The sequence below is a fragment of the Sturnira hondurensis genome, unplaced genomic scaffold (genome assembly GCF_014824575.4).
Source record: "Sturnira hondurensis isolate 20B ecotype Veracruz unplaced genomic scaffold, ASM1482457v3 Scaffold0010128, whole genome shotgun sequence".
NCBI lineage: Eukaryota > Metazoa > Chordata > Mammalia > Chiroptera > Phyllostomidae > Sturnira > Sturnira hondurensis.
In genome coordinates this window covers 9,697,827-9,713,862 of record NW_028082759.1, presented here as the reverse complement: position 1 = coordinate 9,713,862, position 16,036 = coordinate 9,697,827, and the positions used below count along the sequence as shown (strand labels likewise).

General features: G+C 50.7%; 1 long non-coding RNA gene across 1 annotated transcript; it reads left to right on the top strand.

The window, feature by feature from the left end:
• The first annotated feature begins 6,832 nt into the window (after nt 1-6,832).
• On the top strand, nt 6,833-12,352 carry LOC118995265 (uncharacterized). The gene is made up of 3 exons (XR_005068237.1): nt 6,833-7,201; nt 9,679-9,736; nt 12,239-12,352. It is a non-coding gene; the product is annotated as an uncharacterized LOC118995265 (long non-coding RNA).
• The last annotated feature ends 3,684 nt before the right edge of the window (nt 12,353-16,036 follow it).

Here is a 16,036-nt window from a genome sequence, read left to right as displayed (position 1 = left end):
CAGGTTTATCAACTCCAGCAGAAATGGAGACACCTATTTCCTAGTGATTGCGACAAAAGTCCCAGGAGTGTCCCTAACTGGCTGACAACTGAACCAGTCACTGCCTGGGAGGGGCACTGCTCTCACTGGTCACTCTCGGGCTAGCTGCTTCCCTCCAGGCCAGAAGTGGTGGTGAAGTCTCCCCAACCCCATGGATTGAGAGTGGAAGGAAGGAAGGTTCCCCCAAAAGACCTTGGAGGGACCGCTAACGAAGGAGGGGAGGGGATGCTGAGAAGGCTGGCGCAAAACTTCACAGTGTGGGATGCAAGCAGGGCACTTAGTACCAGAATTTTGACTTCAAGATGCACAAATGACCCCCAGCACTGCCTCACTGTTGTGACAACTTCTCTCACCTTCACACAAAGCCCCTTACAGGACAGAAAACCTTTGTCCTCCTCAAGGGGAGGCCTCTGTCCCTGTGACCTTGCTTCTGGCCTGGGAAGTACTGTGGGTGTCTGGTGCCCCCAACAGAGAGGAGAGGAAGGGACCGCCCCAGGAGCTCAGGAATGAACAAGCCCCATGCACTTCGGCGGGGGGAGGTGGCTCTCTCCACCTGGCCCGGGCTGTTTCATCATCTCCCCCACGGCCCCCCGCAGGCCCCACAGGGAAGTGTCAGTCACAGCAGTGTGTTACCTCATGTCAGGTGGCAGCCGAATGCGCAGTGAGCATAGGCTGACAGGAAAGCTCGAGCAATCTGCTTATCTGGATGCCACCCTTGCTGAGTAAAGGGTCATTATCAGAATTATTCACACAAAATTATAGCAGTTGGAAGTCTGCAGATTATTCATTACATCACCCTTGTTTTAGTCACTCAGCACACACTGACCCTCCCAGGAACCTGCCCTCCCCCCTCCCCCCTTCCTCCCGCCCCCGCTTTCCCTGGCACCTCAGAGGTTGCCGTCTTCCTTTACCCGCTTCTGAAGTGAGAAGTTACGGCGGGTCAGCCTGGGGCATGGTCTTTCCGCTGCCCAGGACCCCTTCTCTGAGGTCACCACTTGGGCCGTGAGCAGAGTCGCACACCAGCAGGCCTCTGGAGTGGGGGCTGGGATGCGTTCCCATCCAGCCCATTCCTGCAACAAGCCCACCACTGACTCGGGCATCAAATGTCAAAACAAGCGACTTAATTGAGCTGTTAAATGTCAGATCGGGTTCCCACATGACTGCCCACTTAATTCCTGCCTTGTAAAGGAAGAGACACAAATGTTCAGAGGAGGAGGCAACTTCAGGAACCTGTAGACCCACCGAAAGGATCCTGGGGTGGCTGGCATGTGCCGACCTTGGCCTCCACCTCCGCCACACCCGCCCCTCCTGCACCTCCTCACCCAACAAGCCTGCACCTGCAGCCCAAACCCTCGCCGAGCTCACGCAGCACACAGGAGTGCGCATGCAAAAGCCAACCAAACCGAGGGTGGAAGCTGTGGGAAAGAGGCAGGAACGGAGAAGGCGGTTAACAAGGTGGGTTCAAAGGCGTGGGCTCCTCATTAGCACCATCCAATAACAACACATGAGAAACGTGCACCCTGAACGTCAAGGCAAGATCAAGGCTTGTGGGGAAGGCAGAAATACCCTGTAGCTTCTTCGCCGATTTAGTTTTTGAAGGTGTTTCAAATTCCTAGCATATGTATAGAATTTTAAACAATGCTTTAGAATCAGGCAACATTTCTCTGCCCTGTTCCCCCAGCTCTGGGAGCAGTTTCTAGACGCCAATGCCTTTGGAACATGGTGCAAGGAACCAGGGGCTCCCACCGTTGACTTGTTCAGGCTCTGAGAGGGACAGACGTTCTCCTTGTGCTTACAGGCCCGGAGGCCAGAGATCGGGGTGTCGGGCTGGGAAGGGTTCTGGGACGCATTGGGCCACACTTCTAATTACCCAGAGCAATGGAGGGACCCACCTGGACAGCTGACTAGAGAATGCCCAGGGCTGCGTATTGGTTCCTCAGGACTCCGGTAACAATGTACTGGAGCCTGAGTGGCTTGCACAATAGAAATTTGCAATCTCCTAGTCTGCGGGACAGAAGTCAAAATTAGGATGCCAGGGGTCGCCCCTCCTGGGGTGGAGGTGCAGCCCAGCAGAGAAAGCTGGCCCAGGCTGGGGACCCCTGGCAGAGGCGGGGCCAAGGTCGTAGCCTTGATGTTGCTCACTGTGTGGCTACCGGCCCACCACCTGGGGGCCCTGCACTGCCACGTGGTGGCCACGTGATGGCGCTGCGTGCATGGCTGCCCAGGTTCAGCAGCGCTACCAGCTTGTCTGCCCCCCTCTAATGCATAGGTCAGTGAAACCATGTGGAGGGTGCAGCTCAAATGGTACAGAAGATAGTCCAAGACCATGGGGTCCCCAGCTGGGGCCTCGAGATGCCACTCATTTGTGGGGGACCCTGATAGAAAGACCACACAAGAAGACTAAGAGAATGGGAGGCCCGCATTGACCTGGACTGTCAGAGCCTGGTGACCTTGCTGTGTGATTGGCCCACCGGGCAGCCCTTGCCTGGCTGGAGGTGCCAGGTGGCGAGGATGGCCTTTGTCACTTCTTCACACCCGCACAAACATCTTGGAGCAGACCACTGGTGCTTTATGGCAACCTATAAACCTTAACCTATCTGTGGACAAAAATATCGTGAGTTTCAAAATTTCTAACCCATTTCCAACAGTGTAGCTGTGACCAGCCAAGTGAATTTGAGATGTGAAAGAAGAGAACGGAGTTCAGCACCTCCTGACACATTTTTACCAGCTTTCCTCTGAGGAGTCCCGTCCATTCAGCCAGAGTTTTAATTCTTGACAGATCCCCAAAGGTGCTAGGACAAGGCTCTTCTCTAACTGGGGGAAATGGGGATCAAAAGGCTTGCTGCTCCCCAAAAAAGTGTACAAGAAACTGCATTTTACGAAGCAGGGAACCTGGTGCTATTTGCTACATTTAGATAAATGAGAATGTGAGCCTCTCATCTATCCACAAGTTCAAGTGCTGCTGCCGACTAATCCACCAGGGCGATGGGCTGTGGGTGAAATGGTGGAGTGGTACCCCCGTGTGCTCCAGGTACCAGTCTAACGAAGTAGCATTCACGCTTGTGCGAGGAATTCTTTCTGAATCCTTTGCAATGGACTTCCTGGGACTTCCTGGGTTTCTTCTGGGACTTCTTAGAGTGAAAATCAAGAATTTACATGTCTGACTTCAATAAATTGTTAAATGTCTTCAAAGTTTTAATAAATTTGTGCATCTTAAAAAAAAAAAAGCTGCCAGCAGAGTCGGCTCCTTCCGAGGGCTGTGAGGGAGACTTTGTTGCAGGCCCTTGTCCTGGGGTTGCGGGTGGTCGCTGTCACGTTCCTGCAGTGTTCGCCCTGTGGGTGTCTGTGTTCTAAACTTCCCTCCTGTGCAAAGATGTTGGCCACTGTGCGTCAGGCCCTAGCCCATTGCCCTCATCCTAACTCGGTCGCTCTGTAAAGACCCTCCTTCCCTCCCTCCCAAGGAGGCTGTGCCCCGAGGTCCTGGGACAGGCTGTGCAGGGAGCTAGGAAACCAGCACGTGTGAGTTTGAGGACACAAGTCGACCTGTCACAGCCCGTAACCACTTTTCTTGGCCTCTCATTCAGTGCCTTGGCACTAACCCTCCTAATTTTTCCAACAAACCTTTTCCGTGGCTGAGTGCTTTCGACAAACCCTTACGTCCATGGCTGATGGGGAGGTCTTAAAATCTGAGGTTCTTGAGATCAGAAATGTGGGCTTCCCTCCACCCAGGATCTCAGAGCCATCAGCCCCAGAAGGTTGTCCTGGCCTTCTGCCTTTGCGAATGGGAAGCAAGGTCCAGACTTCCGAGCGATAAAAGAGAGCTGCCCTCAGTTCCACCTTTTCTAATCTCAGACAAGAAAAAAAAACAAACGGATTCGTGCCCGGGGAAAACATCTACCAGTTCGACTGCATCCCGTTCTTTCCTCCACACCCTGGCCTTCTGCCCCCTCCCCTAACCTGTTCCTCCTGATCCTGAGGTGAATGGCCCCTTCTGAGCTGGGCTCCTGTTTCATCTTCTTCCTGTTAATTAACATGAAGTACCCGTTTCTGAGAAAGTGCCCAACTGTTTATTTCAGAACGGGCAAGTCTGGACGCAGCTCTGCCAACCACAGTAGGAGAGAGAAGTGGTAAAGGCACTTGGCTCCTCCAGACGAGAGCCGTGGCAGAGGGGTTCCGGCATCAGACTGAAGGGTGCCTGAGCCTCAGGACGTGAAGTTCAGGGGCTGTGAGACCCTCTCCAGGGGGCCAGCTGTACCAGTATGTAAAGTGGGGGCTCACTGAAGATGGAGGGGCTTCAAGCAGGGTTACTCCTTATAGTTCCCTTCCCCCACTTTAACTACCCCTACCCCCAAATTTCACTATTAGACATTCTATCCTTTGGCTAATGCAGGTTTTGTGCAGCCCCCTTTTAAAATAAAAATATTGGAGGGCATTTTTACTTCAGCAAGCGAGATTCTTCGCAATGGGGACACAAACATCCCACCTTGGTGCGCGTGGGCTGCCACGGCGTTAGAGAGAGAAGTGGTCAGAGGACTAAGGGTGACCAGCCGCTGGGTGGGGGTGAGGGGCCCTGGAGAGGAACGTCACTTACTTGGGCATTTTGCTCAGGGATAGCCTGCTCTTGTGGTTGCCCATCCATAAACGTCAAGTTCTAAGTCACTGCTATCTACAAAAGGGGACCAAGGCCACTTTGTGGTCAAGGAGCCCAAGACAAGAGGTTGCGCTTGGGGGAGGCTGAGTTTGAAATGCATTCTTAGTCTTGTGAAAATGGTCCTTAGTCGCTGAAGAAAGTGTTCAGTGAGAGAGCCAGATGGACAGGCTGTTTAGTTATCTACTTGTATTTTACTACAGAACATTCATGGAAAAAAAGTCAGGGTTCCCAGGCATTTTTTTTTTTATTTTCAAGGACCCTCCCAAGCCAGGGGTAAACATCGCAACTCAAAGGGCTCTTTCTTTTTCCCATGCAGTGGAAGACCTCAAAGAGCTTCCTCCTTGCCCTGTGCCGTTTGGGTGTTGTTATAAAACTCGGAGTCAAGTACTTTAAATTGGAGGGAGAAATTAAAAGGGGCCTGCCCTTTGCGGATTCCCAGGCTTTCTCAGGTAACGAGGGCAGCTTCCCAGCAGCCTACAAATCAAACCCGGCTTCTTTGTGCCTGGAATTTGCATCTGAGGCAAAGATTTATAGTGAATGGCCACCAGATGGTGTCTGAGTTCTCCTCAAGTTAATCTTCTGCCTTGCTTTGTTCTGTTTGCTGATGAGAGCTGACATTTCATGGGAAGAAGAGTCAAGGCCAGGGAAGATGGTGGGACCAAAGGCGCCCTAAGTGCGATCTTATTTGTTCAGCCTGACAAGACTCCAAGCCCATAAATGTGGGAGCCACGGTCATTGACCTGGAGCTAATATAAGTGCGTATTTCTTCACACAGTGGGATGAGATGATTAAAGTCATATCAGCTCCCAACATGTACTTGGACCTGACTCAGTGTTAATTGCGCCCAGCAAGCATGTTGATGCTGGATTCAGAGCTAATTTCTAACTCTTAGGTTGTTTGGGTGACCTGGCTGTAGGAGGGGGGTAACTTCGTTCTTGGGGAACCATCTTTACAAATCACACTTTCTACATATATCATGCTACTTTTTAAAAACCATCTTTTAGAGGCTGAATTTTTTTCCTAAATTTTCCACTGAGAAAACAGGAATCTAAACTGGAAAACTCAGTTGTAAATGAGCAGAGTGACCTGCATAATTTTCTTCTCTTCAGCAGGCATTCAGAACACTTTTCCCAAAGATGTCACAGTGAGCCTGGGTAACTCGTCTGACTCCTCCTCTGAGTTACCAGATCTCCCCGCAGACACTTCCAGCATCTGGAGACTAGCTGTGAGCAGCTAGTGCAGGAAGGGTGGGGTACCAACAATGACCTGGGGACTCGGGGTTCTCATACCTGCATGAAATAGCCCCGTCACCTCCCTGAACTATGTCTCCTCTCCTTGGAGATGGTCGCTGTCCGGTGTCACCTCCAGTTTTACTCATTAACACACGTGCACATGCATGGACCTTAGGCAGAGCATCAAAAAGGAAAAATCCTCGTCTCCGTTGGTTCCCTCTCACTTCCCGAGGGCCCAGACACCAGTGCCGGTTCCATCCTCCGGGGCTTGTATCCGAGCGCGGGGATGAGGCAGCCGCAGCAGGGCCAGCCAGGATCTCACTCGCTCCACCAGCAAGAAAGAGCCGACATAGCAAGAACAATTTTTGTCACTTCTCAGTGCCTGAGGTTGTCAGAGCAGCCCGGGGTCACACCATGCGTGTTTCTGGGACGTACTGTCCCTGAAGATGGCATTTGTGCACCTGGAACCATTTCCGTAGGAAGCAAGGCCCTGGCGGTGCTTCCATCACAAACCCATGTCTCCATCTTCACGCGCCAAGTTCGGTTTGTGTATTGTTCACGCATTCAAATGGAGGCTCCTGGTCAGAGGCCTCGCAGGTATTTCAGAGAGTGAGTTGGGGTGGGCTGTGGGCAGCAAGTCTCTCATTGGTTAAAAACATCCACCTTGGTATGGCACATTTCTTTACCTTTATTTATTGTTAAGTTTGATTCTAACACAGCGCTTGCAGGAAACATAAAGGTGCATGAAATGAGCTAAGAGGAAGTGGTGGCTGGAGAACCCAGGTCTCCGTCCTACCAAGTTGACTAGGAGGAACCGCCGTGCGGCTGATGGAAACACCAGGCCCAAAGGAGTCGGGCCAGTTGATTAAATTTTCGCTCTGCCGTGCGGAAGCAGTTTGCTTTGCACCTATTACGACTGGGAACAAGTTTCTACTCCATTCCCACGCCACAACAGAGAGAGTTGAGGGGGCTAGAAGGCCTTGCCCTAAAGCCCTGGCAAACGGATTGCACGTTTGGCCGCGCGCCACCTGGTGGTTGATAGAGATAAAGCAGCCTCCCAAGCAAAACTGCACTGTTCTGGGGCAAGAGGAACGTTTAAAAAATGATTTAATCTCGCATTCTTATTTTCAGAGGAGGACATTCAGGCTTGAAGAGGATGACAGGCTTGTCTGAGTTCTCACAGAGGCAGCGTGTGGCAGTTAAGAACAAGCATTCTGGCGTCTGTCTGTCTGAATCCAGCCTTGGCAGTCAAGAGCTAGTATAAACTTGGGCAAGTTTTGTAACTTCTCAGTACCCAGTTTTCTTATCTGTGAAATGAAGGAAATAATGCTCACTACCTCAAAGGTTTTTAAGAAGATGAAAGTAGGCAATTGGTGGTGCTTAGCACAGTGCCTGACCTCAGTAAGAGATACTTTTCTAGAACACACTCTTACGGCCATTTACCTGTATTTATAATTTCTCCTACACTGGATAACACTCTGAATTTTTCATTCTGACCTGAAAGTAGAAGAATGGAGAATCTCAAAGACCACAGAAAAAAGCAGCAAGGGGTATGTGTCTTTGGTCATTGAGCAGAGGCAGAGTAGAAGTGACTTTGGGGGGCCACCATGGCTCAAATTCGTTACCACAGATGCAAAGTCTTGGGTGCTACTTCAGTGTTTGTTAGATACGTGAAGGGGAAGGAGCCTGAACACAGGGCTTGTGGGCGGGGCAGCTCTGTCTGCGAAGAGAGCGGTAGGAAAGGGAAGTCAGGGAAGGTCTCACTGGGCACGGCCTGCTTGCAGCCCGGAAGGTCAGCTGGGAACCCCTGTGGCCACAGTTCTCCTGACTCCCTCTGTTCCCAGCAGTGACATTACGAGACCCACTTACCTAATGCCACGGATGCCATGTTCTTTAAACAACTGTGGACACCTCCATCCTGTCTGTGACTGGTCTGGCAATTCTGCTGGAAATAAGACCAGTGAACCTTGCCAGGAGCCCAGGGGATAGAAAGGGGGGAAGGAAATGAATATGTCAACCTCTTTCTCCTCCTCCTCGCTAATCTACTAACAGTGCCTCCCAGGGTCCGACCCAGGTCAGAGTCAGGGTCAGGGGGTCCTGGGTGATGCAGCCCAAAGATGCCAGCCCCCCAGGGCAAGGAGTAGGCCAAAAAATGGGTTGTACGCATGCATAGGCTGTTACATTTTTTAAATATTATTTATGTATTTATCTGTACCTCCCTCAGCTTGAAGAGGTTCTTTATAACCGCATCTTACAAGACTGGTACTCCCAAAGGCAACACGAGTAGACTGAGCTCCCAGTTCCAGGGTGTGTGTGTGTGTCTCTGCCCAGACACTCCCTAGCGTGGGCACCAAAGCAGAGCACGGCCTTGAGTGAGACGCAAAGGGCGCCCCCGCTTTGTTTTTCTTTCTACCACTTCGCATATTTAATTAGATGGCTTTCTTTTAAAATTCTTCCCGTGAGTTGGTGTGGAACAGGTGAAATGAAAGCATGCCCCCCACACCGCCTGGACAAGCTCCCCAGGTTTATCATCGACTGTCTGCGAGTCAATCCTCTATGCCTACACCTGTGCCCGGAGGTTGCAGGTGGCCCCCGTTTCCGGAAAAGAACTATTTTGGACTGGGGGCTGTGGCTGCTGCCACAAATTTCCTCTGGGAATTTGTTCCCGAATGTCATGAGGAATCTTGGGTAGATGGGGGGACTATCCACAGCCCACATCCGGGAGGGCTTCCCACAACTCTACGCTGGGAAACTGAGGCTGGAATAGCTGGCTTTGGCAGCTGAAATGTTGGTTTTGGAAGCACTGTGTTCATTTCTGTTCCGGTTACAAATAGTGAGATGAAAGAGTATAGCTGAGGATTCTGACAGGACATGTTTTTTAAAAACCATGTGACAATGAACTAGCAATAATAAATTTCCTTGGAGGAAGTACAAAAAAGGGTAAAATCATTGAAGGGAAACTATCAGATGGCATATAAACCGAAGGGTGTTTAACGACGCCCATTGTTTTACTGAAATTCCAACCAGAGTTGTGTAAGATAATCACAATACAAGGCAAGTGTGGTACTGGGGCTTCTCAAATAGCAATTTTTGCATTTTTAAAGAGTGAAGTTATTTCCCCGAAGGAGCCAAGATAGGGAAGAGCAAAGGAACATGGAGCCTCTTGAAGCATTCAGCTGCTGGGTGAGAATCTTGCAAGACAAATGTGTTTGCATGCAGTTCTCAGAACAGAGAAGAAAGCCTGGAAACATTACTTAGAGGAGGCATTTTACAGATGATTAGAAATTTCCTTGAATAAAGTAAAAGGGAACAAAGTGGCACCTCTGCGAATGTACAGACGGTTGACATATCGAAGGCAGTTCTGAAAAGGCCTTACATGCGTCGTCCCAGGGAGCACGTGGGTGAGAGGCCATCCGCCTGCCAGGAGACAAAATGGGCCTTAGATGTGGTCCCTGCACCCCTACTGTGTACTTGAGTGTGTAAGACGTTTCAGCACAAGACAAGCGTACGTGCAAGTGCAGACGTATAATTAACACCACAGAGCAGCCATTGAGTCTGATCTGAACGCGTCCTTTTCCACTTTCGGAACTTAAACTGCACAATGAGGCAGTTCAGGCAGCTCAACAAAGAGGCGACAGAACCATAACTGACAAGGCTTGAAAGTTATTTTAAAACAGCTTTTGTGTTTCGGCTTTAGTTTTCTTTAAAAACATTTGCCCCTTTATCTAGCCTCTCTTTTCTTTCTCCAACACTAAGTGGAAATAACAAAACTGGTTGACTTAGGTGGCTCCGGAGGCAAAGAATCTCTTGTCAGGTAAGGTCACTGTGATGACTCAGATACGAATAAAGAGTGATCACTATCTTGGAAAGAGGGATCTATCAGTTTAGGCTGAAACCTCAAATGGCAGTGGTCTGATATAAAAGACGACCAAAGCTAGACAGTCTTTGCCTAGGAAGATGCTGCAGGGGCCCAGGCTGCTTCTCTCTTTCTCCCCCACCCTCAACATGGGGCCTCTGCCTCATTGCCTCACCGTGGCTGCAGGGGCTCCAGCCATTATGTCTGGATTTTAGCCAGCCATTAAGAGAAGGGAGAGAAGAAGGGCATACCTTACCCTTTAAGGCTGCATCTTAAAAGTCTCACACAACATTTCTACTTGCATCCCATCAGCCAAGACAAACACCATGTGAAAGTTAAACAGTGTCTTCTTTTTGCCCCTCTCTGAGAAGGATTGAGGATTGGGGGTGGGGGATAGTCAATGCTTATTCACTGCCTACTTCAGCCTGCTGGTTCTCGCTCCTCACTCTCCACCCCCTTGCAGCCCCCGGCTGTGTATTTAGTCCTGGGAAGAAATCCGATGACTGGGTTTGCAGTTCTTGCTTGAAAAAAAGTTACAAGAAACAAAACCAAAAATACTAATCCTGAGACTGGGAAGTAAAAGAGACTTAAGTACGTCTGCCACCTCAAGCTACTTACATAGAGATCAGGTCCCAATACCCTCCTTTCCTTCCTATTTACAAAGGCCCAGTTGAAGCAACGCTTACCTGAGCACCCAGGGCTTGGGGAAAGGGCTCCCACAGGTCTGCATCTGATTTGGGCATAGGGCCCTAGAGGGTGCGGGGTGGGGTCCTCGATTCCACTGATTCCACGTGTGCCCCAGCACAGCCCCGGTGGGTTAGTGTGTAAACTGGAGAACATTTAAGCGGCTTGCCCCTTTTCTCCCGATGAACAGCGCTGCTGTGTGAACATTGGGGTCCATGTCTCCGGGGCCATATGCAGGAGAATCGGTCTGGAGCGCTGTCTTGCTGAGTGCGCAGTCGGCACGTCTCCATCGAAGCGGACGTTACCGCTGACTCCCCAGAGCTGCCCGGCCCTCCGCACCCCACTTCAGTGAGTGACCTCCCCACCTCTCTTCCTCTGTGACCTCCCAGCTCTCGGAACTGCTTGGCTTTTGTATTTCCTGAGCTAAAGGCTGCAAAATGCCTTTTCATCATGATTTTGATTTGCATTTCCCTATTTCTGAATGAGGTGGCGCATCTTTTCGTGTTATTTGTATGGGCTGTTTGGGTTTCCTCGTCTGTGAATTGCTCCTTGGTGTCCTTCGCCAGTTTTTCTACCACGTTGTTCCTGTTTCTTGATGGTTTATCGAAGTTCTGTGCGTAATCTGGTTGCCACTCCCATGTTGGTGATCTGTCAGGGTATGGTGGTTTCCTTCAACTTCCCAAAGAAGGAAAAGGATTCCTTTCACGAGCTACAGACCATGGTTTGATATAAATTTCTAGCAACATTCTAGAACAGATTACTCAGGTTTGTGAATATTTAGAACAAGAAGTCGTGATCACTGGGAGGGACACAGATCACTGAAAACAAGTCACACCGGACTCTCAACCGGGTCTTGGTAGGGCTTCCACAGACAAGGGGGTGACACTTGTCAATGACGAGCCACCGAGTGCTTTCACATACATCATCTCACAACAGCCTGGGACCAGTATTGCCACTGTCCTCGCTGTATGGACTGGAAGACAGAGGCCTTGTACGGCTCAGCGGGGTGGTGATTGAGGAAGAACCTGGCCTGGCAGACCAGGGGACTGCTGAGGTTTTTGTGCTGGGATGTCAGCAAGGCCTTTGACCTTGGCCTTGTCCACATGTGGAGAAATGTCGGCTCACTCATCTATGTTAGATGTGCTGCAGGAGCTGGTCCTGAGGGAATTTTCTGGAGACCTGCAGGGGGCACTGTCCTGAGATCATTCAACAAGCTCATCAATGCCTTTTAAAAGGGCAGAGATGACCAGCAAATCATATTTGTAAATGGCTTGAAACGGAATTAGGTTAAAAAAATTATTAACACATGAGCCAATTCGAGCCAAATGCAAATGCTGGAGACACACAGAAAGAGGTCTGTCCACATCTTCCCTCCTTCCCGCTCCCTGATTTCAAAGACCCAACCAAGGAGGAAGCAAGAGGGACAGCCGGGGGTGGGGGGAGTCTAAGAGAGGCCAGTTGTCCTGTGGGGGTGGGATGGAGCAGAGGAGCCAGAGGCTAAATCTAGGTCTAATTTAACACTGAGTCCCAAGGGCAGGAGCAGTGTGAGAAAGGGCATCCAAGGTCGAGGTCCTGGAGGGGGCTGGGGGAGCTGGAGAGGAGTGGGGGCTGAGCTGGGGGGTCGGGGGAAGGACCTGGGAGGGTTGCTGTCTGACCCAGAAGCAACAGGGCTATTGTCAGAGGCATTAAGTCGAGGTCCTTTGTAGGTACCAGTTAAGGACAAGCAGGGTTAGAAGAATAAAAAAGTACACCCACACACGATTGTGCACGTGCCAGGGGTCACGTCCCAACAGGAACAGGCCCTGTCCAGGAGGGACACTGCAGAAAAGACCCACAGGTCCAGAGCACTCCGGGCAGTCCTGCTCCGGATCTCCTGACTCGGTGCTGGAGGGACAGTTAGGGACCAAGTTCATCTGACCAGGGAGCACCTGATTTGTGCAGGGGGACTTAGTGAACGGGAAGTAGCCCCTTGATTGTGAGCCAAAGGAAGCCATGAAAAGTTTCTCTGTTTTTATTTTATTTTATTTGTACATTTTTTTTCTTACCTGCAACAATCCGTCCCTGAAATGTTCAGAAGTTTCTTTCAATATTCGTCCCAGAGAGAGAGAAAACACATGAGAAGATATTAGTCAAGACGAATTTTCTTTCTTTTTCCCTCAGAACCCTCAAGTGGTAAACATTCCTTGTCATTTTTGGAAAATACAGCAAAGTACTAAGAAAGTAAAATTTCCCATACTCCTCTCCACTGCTGTTGTAGTTCTAGTGTGTGATTATTTCCAGGCCCACATATGCCTGTAGGTAAACTTGTGTTTGTTTATTTTGCCAAATTGGAATCATAATTGTATGTTCGGTAACCTGCTTTTGCACTTAGTGATTTATTGTGAGCATTTTCCCATATTCTCCAACCACACAATTTGTAATGGCCACCTAACATTCCATTGTAAGAACGTCTCGTAATTTATTTAACAGACCCCTTACTGCTAGACATGCACGGATGTAAATCCCGAGATGCAATCTGCACACTCCTCTAGACAAACAAGCTTGAGCACTTCGGCTCTGCCCTTGGGAGACGACCGGGAGGGGTCAGTGAAGCCCACTGCACGCCCGAGCGGTTCCGACAGGCAGCCACACGCAGGTGCCTCCCCCGCCCCCCCGCCCAGGGCCCCAGCGCCGGCCCCAGCACCGTCCTCACGCTGTCTGGGCGGGCTGTCCCCCAAGGCTCCCAAATGATTGTGCCGAGTTTTCTGAAGCATCGCCCGGACTCATAGCCCTCTGGCTTCTTGGGGTCTTGAGGGTCTTGGGGCACCAGGATTCACAAGCCTATCCAACTCGGTCCCATGAGAAGCCAATGCCAGGCATTCGTGCCCCCAGTCTCGTCCCCGTCCCCTTTCCATGTTCCCTACAGGTGCCCACGCCCCTCTCACCACACCCATGACTCTCTTGTCTGCAAAAACCAGGGCTTATCTGAAGCTTGTGCCGGCCCGCTAAGCCCCGTCTGGCTTTCCCCACTGCTGTCTCTACCAGCCTCAGCTCATCCATCCCCTGCGTTTATCAATAACTTGCTCGGGCTCACGAATTTCTCCTCAGCCTGCACTTCTGTCACCGGTTACAGCGACTCTGATGTCCATGTGGAGGACCCTCCAAGGCCACACCTGCTAAGGTCCTGTATCAGTTTCCAAACGGGGCGTTAGGATAACAAAATTATCTTCCACAGTTCCAGAGGCCAGAAGTCCCAAATCTCCTGGGTGTGTCTGTCTGGTCCTTTCCGAGATGAGGATGCTTGCTGGATTTAGGGCGTGCTTGGATAAGGCAGGGTCTCTAATTTAATTACACCTGCAAAGACTCTTTTCCGAATAGGTCACGTTCGCAGGATCCAGGGCATGAGCAGACCTTTTGGGGGCCCGCCATTCACCCTTCTCCTCTTCCCACTCAACCGCTCAGGCATCAGGGTCACACTGTGTGCCTTCTTGTCATGGACGCATCTCCGCCTCCTCTGCGTGGGTGCTCTCAAACCTCCTCCTCCCCCCGCTCTCTCCCGTCCTCCTGTGGCCCCATCCCAAGGGCAGAGAGACTCCCTGCCCGCCCTGCCTTCACCATGTCCATCACCCTTTTCTCAGCACCGCCCTCCTCACGCACTTAGAACACAAGATCCACCACTCTCGCCTCTTCCTGGCAGACTTCCTCACTGCCATGCTCCTGTCTTCTCCAAGTCACGCCCTTGGGGCAAAACCCCAACCTTGACGGATTCTAACACTGGCCTTCTACCTGCCTGTCCATGAGTAGCTAACGCTGACAGCAAACATAATCGCACGAGTAGGCTGGCTGGCTTCCCTATAAATTCGGGACTGTGAACCTCTCACGGGCTCCCATTAGCTGCCCCATCCATTTCCACGGGGAACTTCCTTTCCCCACCAGGTGATACACTTCTCCCTCCTCACATCTCCCCTATGACCTCCCCTCCCCCACCCCCATTGATGTTAGCTGAGGACCTGCCTCCCCCTTAACTGGGAAAATAGATGCCACCAAAGGAGAACTCAGTTCTCTTCCCACCCCCAAACCCACCAATGCACCCACATCTAAACCTGTCTTGCTTCTCTCGGCAGCCAGCTCTGGGGCTGCACACCCCCGGTATGGATGCTGGTCGCATGGCAGCCCAGTCTAGGCCATCCTGCTCCAGGATGCGCCCCCAGAGCAGAGCCTGACCCGGCGTAATCACCGAGTATCTGTTGCATGAAGGAGGACTTCCTCCCCCCAGTTTCCCTCTCTTTCTTCTGTGCTAGACCGTACCCACGAAGGCACAGACAGGCGCTGCAATCACCCGTCATTAGAGAATGGTCTTTCCTTGACTCCAGGGGCCTCCGTTTTTCTCCCTTTTCCCTCTGTTTAGCTTCAGAGCCAAGCTTCTCCAAGTCACCTACACACATTATGGTCTCTGCCTGACCCCACCGTGACCTCTCCAGCCCCCTCCAGACTAGCTTTTGGCTCCGTTGCTCTCCATTAACTCCTCTCATCAAGGCCCGTCTGTGACTCCCTGTTGTCAAATTCAAGTTCATCTCATATGACTGTCCTGTACGTTTTCTTCAACCACTCTCCCCTCTTGTTTGCCCTGATTCAGTCCTCTCTAAATTTCCCTCCAATCCCACCACACTCTTCTAACCAGCTCCCTTCACCAGCCAGCCCTCTCCCTGACCTCTATAATATGCCATTGCATTCTTCTCTCTCTCTCTCTGTTTTTTTTTAAGAGAGAAGGTAATGGAGAGTGAAAGTGAGGGAGAGAAACATTGATGTAAGAGAGACACAGGATTAATTGCCTCTCGTACATGCCCCGACCAGAGAAAGAACCCACAGCCTAGGTGTGTCCAGAAATCAACTGAGGACCTGCAGCTTTGCTGAGTGACACCCAACCGACTGGGCCACACTGGCCAGGGCCACTCTCTTCTTTTAGTTTCTTTTTTCTAGATGTCTTCATATGTGGCTCTAAATGCCATCCATTTGCTGATGTCTGTCCAATTTATTCCTTTATTCAAATATCCTTGACCTCCAGACTGTTGTGCCTACCCAAGTACCAGCTTAGTAGCTGCTTCAGGTATTTCAGAGACATCTCAAACCAACATTTCTCAAATATTTTCCTTGACTCCCACCCCCTCCTACCCAGTCTGTTTGCTCCACCAGGTCCTCAGAAACGGCACGCCCATCTTGCTTGTAACTCAAGCCTTGTGGAAAAGTCCTTGGAGATAAAGTCCTAGGGTAGGAAACTCTGAGTAAATTGTTTGTGCAGCTTGTTAAATGTTCAGAGATCTTTGATGTGTTTTCTTCACAAATAACAAACGAGGCTTTGAAGCTCCTGACTTTATCAGCTCTGGAATGAGTTCTGGGGACTTTTTTTTAAGCAGGTAGCTTCCTTGGGACTCGTCCCCTCTTTGAGGCATTGGTTGATTCGTCGAGGGCTTTTTGATACAAACAGTAGACACAAACTGAGGCTGATTCAAGTAGAAAAAATGTACCAAAAGGTCACTGGAGAGCTCACGGAGAGCCACAGGGAAGAAGGAAAACTGGAGATGAGGGAAGCCCTCA